We start from the raw sequence: 11,824 nt of genomic DNA, 5'->3' as shown, positions 1-11,824 counted from the left end.
AGTCCAACCCCTAGCAATGCAGGAGTATACACCCATATGGGGATCAACCCCATGACCCTGGTGTTATCAGCACCATGCTCTAACCAACTGAGCTAACTTTAGCAAGTTATTTGCGCTAGTTTTAACAGGTCAGCTTTGCGTAAAACATACTTGAATACTATTCCAAAATACCCCCCCCCCCAAAAAAAACCTTCCTTGGGCTATCTTGTTTATGAATTATGGGTGATACCCAATATTAAGTCATACTTCAGTTATTTATGCCCATTGATTTCGATGGGACATGTGTCTAGAAATCGGCGGCCCTCCAGGTTTTGCAGGACTCCAGCTCCCATCATCCCCTGGCCATTGGTCCTGCTGGTTGGGGCTGATGGGAGTTGGAGTTCAAAAACTTCTGAAGGCCCTTACAGATTCCTGGCTTCTTTGGTTGTAATCTATTGCATGGATTGGCAAACTAAGGTGCAGGGGCTGGATCCAGCCCAACAGCCTTCTAAATCCGACCCGCAGACGGTCCGGGAATCAGTGTGCTTTTACTGTACATAAGTAAAATGGGTCCTTTTATTTAAAATGCATATCTGAGTTATTTGTGGGGCATAGGAATTCATTCATTTCCCCCCCAAAAAATATAGTCCAGGCCCCCACAAGGTCTGAGGGACAGTGGACCTGCCCCCTGCTGAAAAAGTTTGCTGACCCCTCTTCTATTGCGTATCTCTATTTCACATCACACAGCAGTTTACATAACCTGGAACAATGTGCCTCAATTAAAACTATAATAAACACAAGTCCCAAGGTGGCTGTGGCAGTTGGTTAGGGGGCGGGGAGTGGATTTTTTATTTTATTTTTAATAATCTTTATTGCATTTCTTAAAATTTACAAGATGAAAATAAATTAATCCATACACCCACTTGTACAAAAAAAGAAAAGAAAATGATACATAAAAGATAGTATGAAAATAAACAAATCAACAAGAAAAGAAAATGATATTTATTGAATACACAAAATTATTTAAGGAGCACAAACCATAATTTGGATATTCTATACACAAAATTCCTTAAAAGACATTACCATCATATTCCATCTTTTCTATTTTCCTTTACCATCACACTAAGCTGGTTTGAGTCCCGTATATTTGACTTCCCTCTTATCTCTTTGCGGTTTACGTATTTCTCTTACATTTAGGTAATCTGTGTTCCATTATTCAATATAAAAATTCCCTTATGTCTGCGAAGTTAGTGTAAGCACAACCAAGCGTTGTTATTGGAACCATATTTTGTCAGATAGGGAGTGGATTCTTTCAGGAGCCAGAGACTATGTGTTTCCAGGGCTGTTTGAAGATTGACTAATACTGTACACAATAAAATATTTTTGGATATGCATTTGTTGTGTGTGCACAAGTTTGCAACATGTGTGTGTAATGTGTTATCTGCATGAAACGTAAGTGCAGGATGAAGTCTACCTGAACCTGTTTACTTAAAATGTTTTGGTTTTTGCCTTCCTTAATAATATATTTATTACAATTTAGTCAAGAGAGCGTGCTTCCCTCAAGGAATGATGGGAGCTGCTAGGAGGATCAGAGCTACAATTCGCATAGTGGTTTCAATCGCTCTACCCAGGGCATTCTGGGAATTGCTACTTGGGGAGGGGGACGGGATCTCCTAACAACCCTTAGCACTCTTAACAAACTCTTAACAAACTACACTTCCCAGAATTCCTCGGGGGAAGTTCATACCGTAGTGGTGTCTTCTTTCTTTGGCATCACTCATACCCAAGTATGATTGTCTTCCATGAACAAGGTCTTAACTGTGTGTCCATAAATGACCGCAGAGGCTAATTCTGGATCCACACGTCTTTCCACGGTGGGGAAATAGATTTCCGGGCGGGAGTTGATCACTTCTCATAGCGTGTTTAAATGCATGCTGTGAATTGGGTGACCTTGGGAAAGTCCCTGCTGTTTCTTCCAGCCTAGCCTACCTCGCAGGGTTCTTGTGATGATAACAGGGAAACAGCCTCATTGGGCTGTCTTGAGATCTTTAAAGGAAAAACGGGATATAAATGTGACAATGAACAAAGGAAAAACGCAACCAAGGGGGAAAGCTATGGCCCTCTGGTTGTTGCTGGACTCCAATTCCCATCAGCTCTCAACCAGCATAGCCAATGGTCAGGGGTGATGGGAGTTGTAGTCCCGTAAGTATTTGCCTTAAAACGGCCAACTGAAAGGTGTTTTGTTTTTTGTTTTTAACTCTGGGGCCATTCCACACACAAGACTAGCAATATAAACACCTTTATTCATTATAATGTGACTGTTTGGCAATTTTGGAAAGAGCCACTCCTGCCTCCAACCTGACTCATTCAAGGGTGGCTTGAGGCCTAGTGCAGGCCAGAAGCCCAAAGACTTCTGTACTTCTTTCCCTCTTTCTCGGCTTATTATTTTATTCTAATTCATTTTCAATGCCAAATATAAGGAGGGCAACAAAGGCGAGGGTGGCCAATAGGGGCCAAAATGCCCTGAGGGAAGAGGAGGGAGGCCAATCAGGTCTCCTTCCTCCTCCACCGCCCCCGCCCCTTTATTTTTTTGCCCGCCGACACATCCATCCATGAGGCAGCCGGTTACCCGGATGTGGCGGCTAAAAAGGGGACCCATTAAAAAGGCGCCCCGCGGGGAACTCCGCCGCCGCTCGTTGGCCTCACGCGACGCCACTCACCCGTCCGGCGGAGCCAATGGGCGCCGCCAGGCGGGAAACCCCGCATCCGCCTCGCCGGACCATTGGCCTGAGCGATCGTCGCTCAAACCGCGCCACCCAATGGGCGTCGTAGCTGGCCTTTGGGAGGCGGGCCGTGCCCGGCGGGGCCCGCTGCCCAATCAGAAGCATTGTTTGTGGTGGGTGCCGGCTCCGGCGGCGGCTGCTGGTAGTGGTGTCGGTGGCGCCGCGTCTGCTGTCCGCCGCCAGCCCGCCCCTTCCCCTCCCGGCTCCCCGCGCCGCCCTCCGCTCGGCCTGAGGGGCCTCGAACTCCACACGCGAACACCCCGTCAGGTGAGGGGGGGGGGGGAAGAATAAAGGGGGCGGGGCTGAGGTGGTGACTGACAGGGGCAGTGCCCTATGGGGGTCCCCCAGCGGGGGGGCCTTCAAATGAGCGGGGTTGTGAACCAGAGTGTTTTTTTGGGGGGGTCAGTTGGAATATTAGGGTTCCAGCGGGGTGAGAGGTTTTGTCTGCCGCACTGGGGTGTGGGGGGGCCACCCCGTGGCCTTTGGGCTTGTGGGGGGGTGGGGGTGCAGTGAGAAAGACCTTCAATTTTGGAGGGGGGAGGGGAGGGGTGCCATCTTGAATTTTGCAGCTTAAGGGTGCGGGGGGTGGGTGGGTGTCTGCGTGGCGTGATATTGGGGGCGCCACCCACGTGACTGGTGGGGAGGCTGTCCTTTTCAAGGGGTGCCTCTAGGGCCTTCATTGGATTTTAGGGTTCAGAAGAAAGCAGTCTGGGTTTTTTGGGGGGTCGCCTGTTGCCAAACAGGAGCTGCTGTGTTGGGGGGGATGTCATTTTAAATTTTGGGGTTCAGTCTGGGGTCGGCCGTGTGGTTTGGGGGATGCCTTTCAAAAGGTCCTTCTGCTGAAATACGAATTGTGTGCTGGGGGGTGTTTGGAGGAGCCATCCTCGATATTGAGGTTCAGAAGAAGGGGTAACTGGAGCTTTCCTGTTGCAGTGAGGTGAGATGCCGTCACGGTGGCTTTTGGGCCAGGATGTGTGTGAGCCCAATGAGGGATGGGGTAAGGTGTTATTTTTAAGCAGGCACTATCATGGAAATCGGGGATCTGTCTATATGGGGGTGCCATCCATGTGACTTATGAAGCTGGAGGATGGGTGCGGAGGTGCCTTCCATCGATCTGTCTGGTGTCATGTGTCCTGGCTTTTGGGGTTCAGAAGAGGGGAGTGTCTGGGGCTCTCTTACTGCAACAGAGAGGGCAAGGTGCCATCCTAACACCCTCGGGATTGTGGTGGGCGGGGGTGAAGCCTTTTTTTTAGGGAGTGCCGTTCTTCATATCGGGGTTCAGGAAGAGATTTACGGACACTCATTTCTTGTAAGGCATTTACATTACGTTACTATCTTGTGAATATTAAGCTAGGTAGTGAATAGGTCCTAAAGGATTTGGGGAGGCACTCCTTTTGAGAGCACTTGTTAGGAGCTGTCCTGAATATTGAAGGCTAGAAAGTGGGGGGGGGAGGTGTCTGTGGGGCACAGCTGATGCAAGCCATGGAGGTACTGTACCTTTCTAGTGACAGGGGTATGTATGGGTTACAGGAAGGGGGTGTGCATCCTTCCCCTGCCATCCTGAATATTGGGAGTTCCAAAGCGAAAGAAAGGTGGGGTGGATTATGAACGCTTGTCTGTTGTGGGGTGATTGTGATGTTGTGGATCCAGTTGAGGGCTCTTTTGTGAGGTGTTCTGTCTTGAATATTGGGGCTCAGTAGTGGGTTGTCTAAGGGCAGGGAGATGCCATTCTCGTGGATAACCATCTGGGGTTTTATGTGGGTTAGATGGAGGGTCAGGATCTCATTTCACAGAAGCCTGTCATCCACAGTCATTGATACAGAAGGAGATGCCTGTGGGGATGTATCTATTCTGAAATGTGGGGGTGCTGCTGTGAGAGGGTTTTGGCTGCAGTGGAGCTGTCCCTTTTATTTTTGCGGGGGTTCTTGGGAGATGGGGGCATTTGGTTGAGAGTGGTGCTCTTTTTTCTGGGATGGGAGTAAGTTTTCAACAATAAAGTTACAGAGGACAACTTTAACGAATGAAGCCTGAAGTGGGGTTTATTTTAGCCTGAATTTTTGGGGGTGGTACAGCAGAAACTGGGGGTGGTGATGGAGAATCTTTGGAAGATCTTTTTGGACTGAATGGAAGAAATGGCAGAGATTAAATACTGATGGGGAGAAAAAGCTGTAAAGGAGTTCCTCTTAGGGAAGGTGAGTCTTCAGGGAGTTTTTCTGTGGTGTTACTTGAGGATGGGGGAGAGAAAATGATAAGCCCGGCCTAGCAGAAAAGCCCTGAACGGTATCTCCTGCTAAGGGGTGACAGCACTGGCAGGGACAGAAGATAAAATGGGGGTGTACACCAGGCCTTAACTGCTAGTTTTCCTGATGGGAGCGGATTGAGGTTTTCGGGTGTCGCTGGCTGAGTATTAAATTGGCATGTCTTGGATCGGTAGACAATGCAACGATTGCAAGGAGCTTGTTTTAATGATGGGGGGCACACAGCTAATATGGCACCGAGTCAAGAGGGTGGCAGTGTCTGTGTGTGGAGTTGGGGTACCTGCTTTACAAATTGCAGCCATCCTCTCAGGAGAAGATGTGGGGCTTGTCTGTTGTTCCTTTCCACCTGTGGGGTGGGATGCTGGAAACCCTGAACCCTGCTTTGGATTTGATATGGGGGGGGGGTGAGCCAGAGAAAGCAAATCCACTCTCGTGCCCCCCCCCTTCACTGCTTTTTCATCTCCAGGCAGGCAGGGGCACTTGGAGAAAGGCAAGCCTCTCCACAAGAGCTTGGGGTGTGTGGTGAGGGGAGTTTATCGTCTGTCTCGTCATCACATAATCCTGGTGAAGGGTTTGAAGTGGAGGCAGCTGAGAAATGGGGGCTGGGGTGGGATCATTTTAAAAAACCAAAAAAAACCCCAACAACCTAGGGTTGTCTTCCCTCCCAAATCTGGACTGCGTGAGTATCTTAGCCTCTCTCTCCCCCCCCCCCGCTTTATCATAGATTTAAGAATTGGGGGGAGGGGAAGCATTGGCACCCCCCTCATGCCTTTTCTTCACAGAGGCTAGAGTGAATCTGCTTTCTCCACCCACTTAGCTGCTGCTGGTGCCGCCACTGCCTCCCCTGTGGGTGGTAAGAGCAGGCTACTTGCATCCTTCACATTAAAATAATAATGATGATGGGGAGGGAGCGACTTCTCTCTCACACACACCCTGGACGCATCCTTCCTAGCCAGTGGGGCAGAGGTATGCCCTAAGGATGTTTCCTAACTGGAGAGGCACATGCCGGCACTGTCTGAAGAGCCCTGTGGGGACAGCGGGTGATGCGTAGGACTCCTTCTCTCTCCCCCCCCCCCCCCCCGCCTCCTTCTCCTCGGAGAGGACATTTTATTTGGGAGTGTGCTGCTTTCTTGTTCTTCTGCCAGAGTGGAGGGTTAATGCTTCGGAAGCTTTGACCGGAGATGGTGGAATCTACTGTGGGGGCGGGGTGGAGGCGTCGGCGTCTGGCCGCCTTATTGATCGCCTCCACCTGACGGTCATCACCAGTTTTTTGGGGGGGGGGACACAATTCCGCTTTCTCCCCCATCCCGCCCAGCTGGGTTAAGGGGAAGGTTTTGTCGAGCACAGAAAGTGGGTGGGGAAGGGGTCCAGCCCCTCATCTGGGATTACAGGAGGGAGGAGAGGACGCATGGTTGTAACAAGCAACCACTTAGCGAGGACAATGGTTATTAAGCATCATGCGCAGCTGATTGGAGGAAACCAAGTCTAATTTTTTGTGCGTTTTGGGGTGGGGTGGGGGTACTGCTTGCAGCTCCAACTTCCTCAGTGTACCAAGTGGTGGGTGGGGAGGACTCCCCTCCTTTGGAGATTTGGAAATAAAACCCTCCCAGCTTCAATCCTTAAGGCAGATGCGTTTCAAACTGCCCGAGGAAGGAGCCGCTTTGCTGGATATTGGCGCCTTTTTTTACTGGAATGCCAGAGCCCCACCCTAGCCCAGGGCCACAGTGAGGTGTGTGTGTGTGTACACCAAATTACTGTGTTGGGCACATAGGTAGGTTCCTGAGCTGGGAGGTTTTTTGGTTCGGCGCTCCCTGGCCTGGAGCCCTTGTGGGACGCCTCCTGATGGAGCCGATGGGAGGAAGGGAAGTTGAACGTTGTCTGTATAAACTGGAAAAACCAATAAAAAAGTTCTATATTAAAAAACAAATGCATACACAGTCTGGGCCATTGTGCAAAGCTCTTTAGTTTGCTGCAGCAACAACCTGGTTTTGGAAGATCTCTGGGCATGGCTGCTGAGCCTTCATTGTCATGTCTTGGTGCGGTACAAATCTGATACCTAGTTCTTCACTTCTGTCGGATTTGCGCCCACAAGTTTAGAATTCCTTTCTCCACCCCATGTGGGTTGTTTAGGACTGGGCTTTGGAGCACCTGACTTGTAGGGCCACTGCCATGAAGAGAACAGGATGTAGCCCAGTGTGATACAGGGTACCTGTTTTGCATGCAGAAGGTCCCAGATTACGTCTTTGAATAGGGCTGTGAAAGATCTGTGTCTAAGGCCCTGATGTGTGGCTAACATAATAGTGTTATTCAGAAGTTGTTGGACTCCCTGGTCCCAGCAGCCTTGGCTAGGATGGCCAATAGTCAGGCTGCTGAGAGCTGCAGTCCAGTAACTATAAGGCATCATGTTGGTTCCCCCAGTACAGAAATTGAGTTTAAAAGAGGATTTGACACATTGATAGGATATGCCTATCAATGGCTGCCATCCACAAAGGCTATGTCCCACCTCCCCACTTTGGCCAGTATACTTTTGAACACCACTTGCTAGAAGCCATAGGAGGGAAGGGTGCTATTGCACTTAGTTCCTGCTTTTTCAGGCTTCTCCTTGGGGCATCTGGATCTGTTTGGCACTGTGGGAACAGGATGCTAGACTAGATGGGCCACTGGCCTGATCCAACAGGGCTCTTCGTAGGTTCTTGATACTGTGCTAGATGGACCGATTCCCTGTGAGGCAACTTCCTGTGTTCCTAATTTAGGTGAACACCTAGATTTTAAAACTTCTTCTCTCCCCCATCTGCCACTTCCCGCCAACCAGTCAAGACTGGTATTGGTCCAATGCCAGTGGGCTGGGCCCTTACTGATCTTTGCTGGTAATTTGTTGCAACCAGTTGGTTTGGTCCAGCTGAACAATCTGTGATTGGACCCCATGTCCCCATTTTACTTTTGCTGTTAAAGCAGTTGGAGGGGGTAGGTGGGTGGGCTCCAACCTGATTGGTGCTGGGGAGCATTTAAGCCATCTCCTTTAAGCCCTGCCATGCTTCGATTCTCCTCTCAAGATGCTGTCAGTCCCCGGGGACACAATAAGGGTTTCTGGCCCTGATCCTCACTGTTCATCATCCCAGAATGATTTGAGAGGAGACCCTGTCTTAATACAAAGTCAAACCCATCAGTGTTGTCTACTCCAAGGGTGGGGAACCTGTGCTTCCCACCCACCCCCATTTGCTGCTAGACTACCAACTCCCATGTGTCCCAGCCAGCACATTGCCTCACCCATAGTTTCCCAAACTACTGAGTTCATTTACCCCCTTTAATGAGTCATCATTGAGCCCAAACCCAAATTCTTAGGGATGTGCATGAAATAAAGCCAAGAAATAACAATATACAATCAACATTTATTAATCATTGGTCACCATTACTAGGAATCATAATACATTTAAAAAGAAATATCTTATTAAATTCAAAGCTTCCTCATTGCCAAGGGAAGTGCGCTCTGTGCATGCTCATGACCTTTATTCTGAGGCTTTTTTTGCGCTATATATCATTAACTTCTTTCCCACTCCTAAGTTGTTTTCAGGCTCTTAAGTTTTTCATTCCCCCACCTCACAATCCCATCAACCCCAGGGGGCCAGTATTGACCTCTTTGGAAAAACCCTGGCCTGGCCAATGGTCAGGGGTTATAGGAGTTCCAAGGGAAGCACAACATAAGAAGTCAGGCCATTGGTTCATCTAGCTTAGAACTGCCTGCACTGACTGGCAGCAAGTCCAGGATTTCAAACTGGGGTCTCTCCCATCCCTACATGGAGATGCCAGGGATTGAATCTGTGACCTCCCTCATGAAATGCAGTTTCTCTGCCATTCCCCAAATATTTCCTGTTCTACTCTCATGCACAATTTATGCAGTGCATCCACAAAATCGGGTTGCTGTTCTCAGTGCCAATGCCTCTAGATGCTATGAGGATTACCACAGAGAAGTGCTTTGCTGCTGGATTGGGAAGGCCCAGAAAGCAATAGAAATTTCTGAAAGTGGGCCTCCTGTGCCCCCAGAAATTGTTGGGGAGGGAGAACTTTTGATAAAAGTTTTTGACAAGGCTGTAAATGGCTTTTCCTCTTGAGTGCCTGAATGCCCCTTCTTCCCAATCTGCAGTGTGGAGATGCAGTCAGTGACTTAAATATTCCCACAAGCTGCCTTTCCTGTTTCCATAGAATATGATGCAATTCCAAGCTCCTCAAAACATTTATAGAGCTCAGCTTGCTAGGCAGTAGAAAAGTGTAGACGGGGGTGGGGATGGGGGGGTAGAAATGAGATCTCCCACCCATGTATCCTCTCTTACCCCTCCTGACTGGTTTTCAGTGGGGTGGGGGCACCCATATTTAGCCTGCAGGTGCCAGAGCATCAGCAAAGGGTGATCAAATTCAAACCTACCACGTGGGCATGGTGACAATAAAATGGATGGGGAAAGTCATGTCCTACCCCTCAGATTCCTTGGGAGGAAGTGCATAATTTTTTTTTTCATTTTTAAACTCCATTTAAATTCCATTCATTTCAGAGCCCATTAAGTACTCGGACAAAACGAACAGCTTTGTCCAGATGGCTAACTGCTAGCAAAGTAGACATTTGATCAGTAGATATGAAGAAAGTCCTTATAGTAAGCACAGTCCATTAACAGCACCCCCATCAATTTGTTCCCTATAAAAGAACGCTCTTAAATTTGCTTTTTCCACCATCTGTTGTTCTATGCCCTTTCTTTCTGCCTTAGGTGGGGGTTGTTCTTAACCTCCTTGCTCATAACATGGGCCCCCGGTTCTAGCACCCTGGTTCTAACAGCAGAGAGCGCCACAGCGCTTTCACTGGGATCTCCAACCTTCTTAAGCCCATGTGTACATCTTGCATGTTTTGAGCGAGTGCCATGGGTGCCACACACAACCTGTTCCCTTCTCTCCCACTTCCCAAGGATGGTGCCCCCCCACTTCCAAGAGCTAGAAAGTGCACATACCCTCCTTTCACTTTCCCAAGAGATCTGAGTAAAAGTCAGATATGATAGAATTAACCCAAGCCTTGAAAAGCACGCAGAGGTGAAAGAGGAAGTGGGGAAGGACGTCACTCATCCAACTTCCTCTTTCAGCTGTGTACTTTTTAAGGGAGACAAAGGGAACCACCCACACTACCTGATGACCTAGGGGACAGTGATTAGTGGGGGGAGCCTCAGAGGGTTTGCCAGCACCATGGGAGGGCCTCAAGGACACCATTGCACCCATGGGCACCACACTGACAACCCCCTAAGACATTGTGGACCACAAAGCTATGAAACTTTTTCAGGCTTTATTCCAAATGTAGGGATACAGGCAAGAGTTATACCAAGGGCTTGGGAAAAGCTTCTAGCTGTCGTGTGACCCTCTTACTATGTCCAAAAATGTGGGTAGGAAATTGAACTTCCTGCTGTTCCTGATAGGGGTGGAGAGGACCTCCTGCATGAAAATGCCTGTTTAGACTTGTGGGGCTTCCCAAAGCTTTTTGAATGGCCAGGGCGATACGGTATATTCCGGCGTACAAGACGACTGGGTGTATAAGACGACCCTCAACTTTTCCAGTTAAAATATAGAGTTTGGGATATACTCGCTGTATAAGAAATATGACCCAGTGTATAAGACGACCCCCAACTTTTGAGAAGATTTTCCTGGGTTAAAAAGTAGTCTTATACGCAGGAATATACAGTACTTCTCTCTCTTTTTAGCTGAGGATGGCGAGCTGTGCCTGGGCAGAACAAGGGAGCTCCAGTGAAGGTGTCTGGAGGGAGCAAAGGGGAGGAAAAGTGCAGTGTGACCCTTTTAACTGCACCATCCTCATTTTTCTGAGGAGGGGTCTCATAGCGATGGCACCTGTGCCTCCATTTGAAGATGCCACAACATGAACACCTTATTTTAAAAGAACGGGTACGCCTTTAAAATGCTAGGTATTTTTTAGGATATTAAGACTGAAATGTGCCTCCAGTTAACTATCAGTAGTTTGAGAAACAGTGTTGAGCTTTTGACTTAGAACAGGGGTGGCCGACTCCCAAGAGACTGCGATCTACTCACAGAGTTAAAAACTGGGTTCAGATCAATGTTGTTGAGCTTTTTTTAGGGGGGGAGGAAGGGGGATGCAGGGCAAAAATATTGAGATTTTTAAGGGGAGCCAAAGTTTTTGAGCTTCTTTGGGGCGTGCCAGTGATCTGCCAGTGATCTACCACTACTGGACGTCTGCGGTAGATCACTGGCAGATCACTGGCACACCCCAAAGAAGCCAGACTTAGGAGATGGGCCCCCACCTTTAAACCACACTTCTTCCCAAGGTCCCATGTCCATGTCTCCTTCTTTTAGTCAAGTGGGGAAATTCAGGCCCTGGAGCCAATTGCAACCCACCCCGACTTCACTGCCTGGACCTTAGGAATCTCCTTAGGTTGCACACTCCAACTCCTCCCCTCCTCCAGTGTTTTTGTCTCACTGGAATGTACCCTTGAACTCTGATAATGCTGCTTGCTTGCCTGCATAGAGGATTAGAGAAGGATGTGTGTGTAGAAACAAGCCAACTGTAAGAAGGTAAAATTTACATTTGTTGCTCCTCCCACTTTTGCCTCTGGCCCTGCCCACCACTGGAACTCAGGCTGAAAGGGGTTCCCCCACCCCTGAGCTACGTTTTGGGAAATCTCAGGTACCCAGTTGACTAGGGGTTCTTCCCCCCCCCCCCCCCGATCCTGCCTTTCTATCAAACTTGGGGTTATTCTTCTCCTAGCTTCATTTGGAGCCAGCTTCTAAAAATTTCCTACTGAC

General features: G+C 48.8%; 1 protein-coding gene across 2 annotated transcripts in view; it reads left to right on the top strand.

The window, feature by feature from the left end:
• The first annotated feature begins 2,882 nt into the window (after window positions 1–2,882).
• Window positions 2,883–11,824, top strand: part of GATAD2B (GATA zinc finger domain containing 2B) — a 67,720-nt gene continuing 58,778 nt past the window's right edge. For both annotated transcript variants that reach the window (XM_035097919.2, XM_035097921.2), the window contains exon 1: window positions 2,883–3,029. The gene's annotated coding sequence lies outside the window, so the exon portion shown is untranslated. The remainder of the gene's footprint in view (window positions 3,030–11,824) is intronic.

This window comes from Zootoca vivipara, chromosome 17 (assembly GCF_963506605.1).
Source record: "Zootoca vivipara chromosome 17, rZooViv1.1, whole genome shotgun sequence".
Classification (NCBI taxonomy): domain Eukaryota; kingdom Metazoa; phylum Chordata; class Lepidosauria; order Squamata; family Lacertidae; genus Zootoca; species Zootoca vivipara.
Note: the sequence above shows the minus strand (reverse complement) of the source record. Positions and strands in the feature narration are given on the sequence as shown.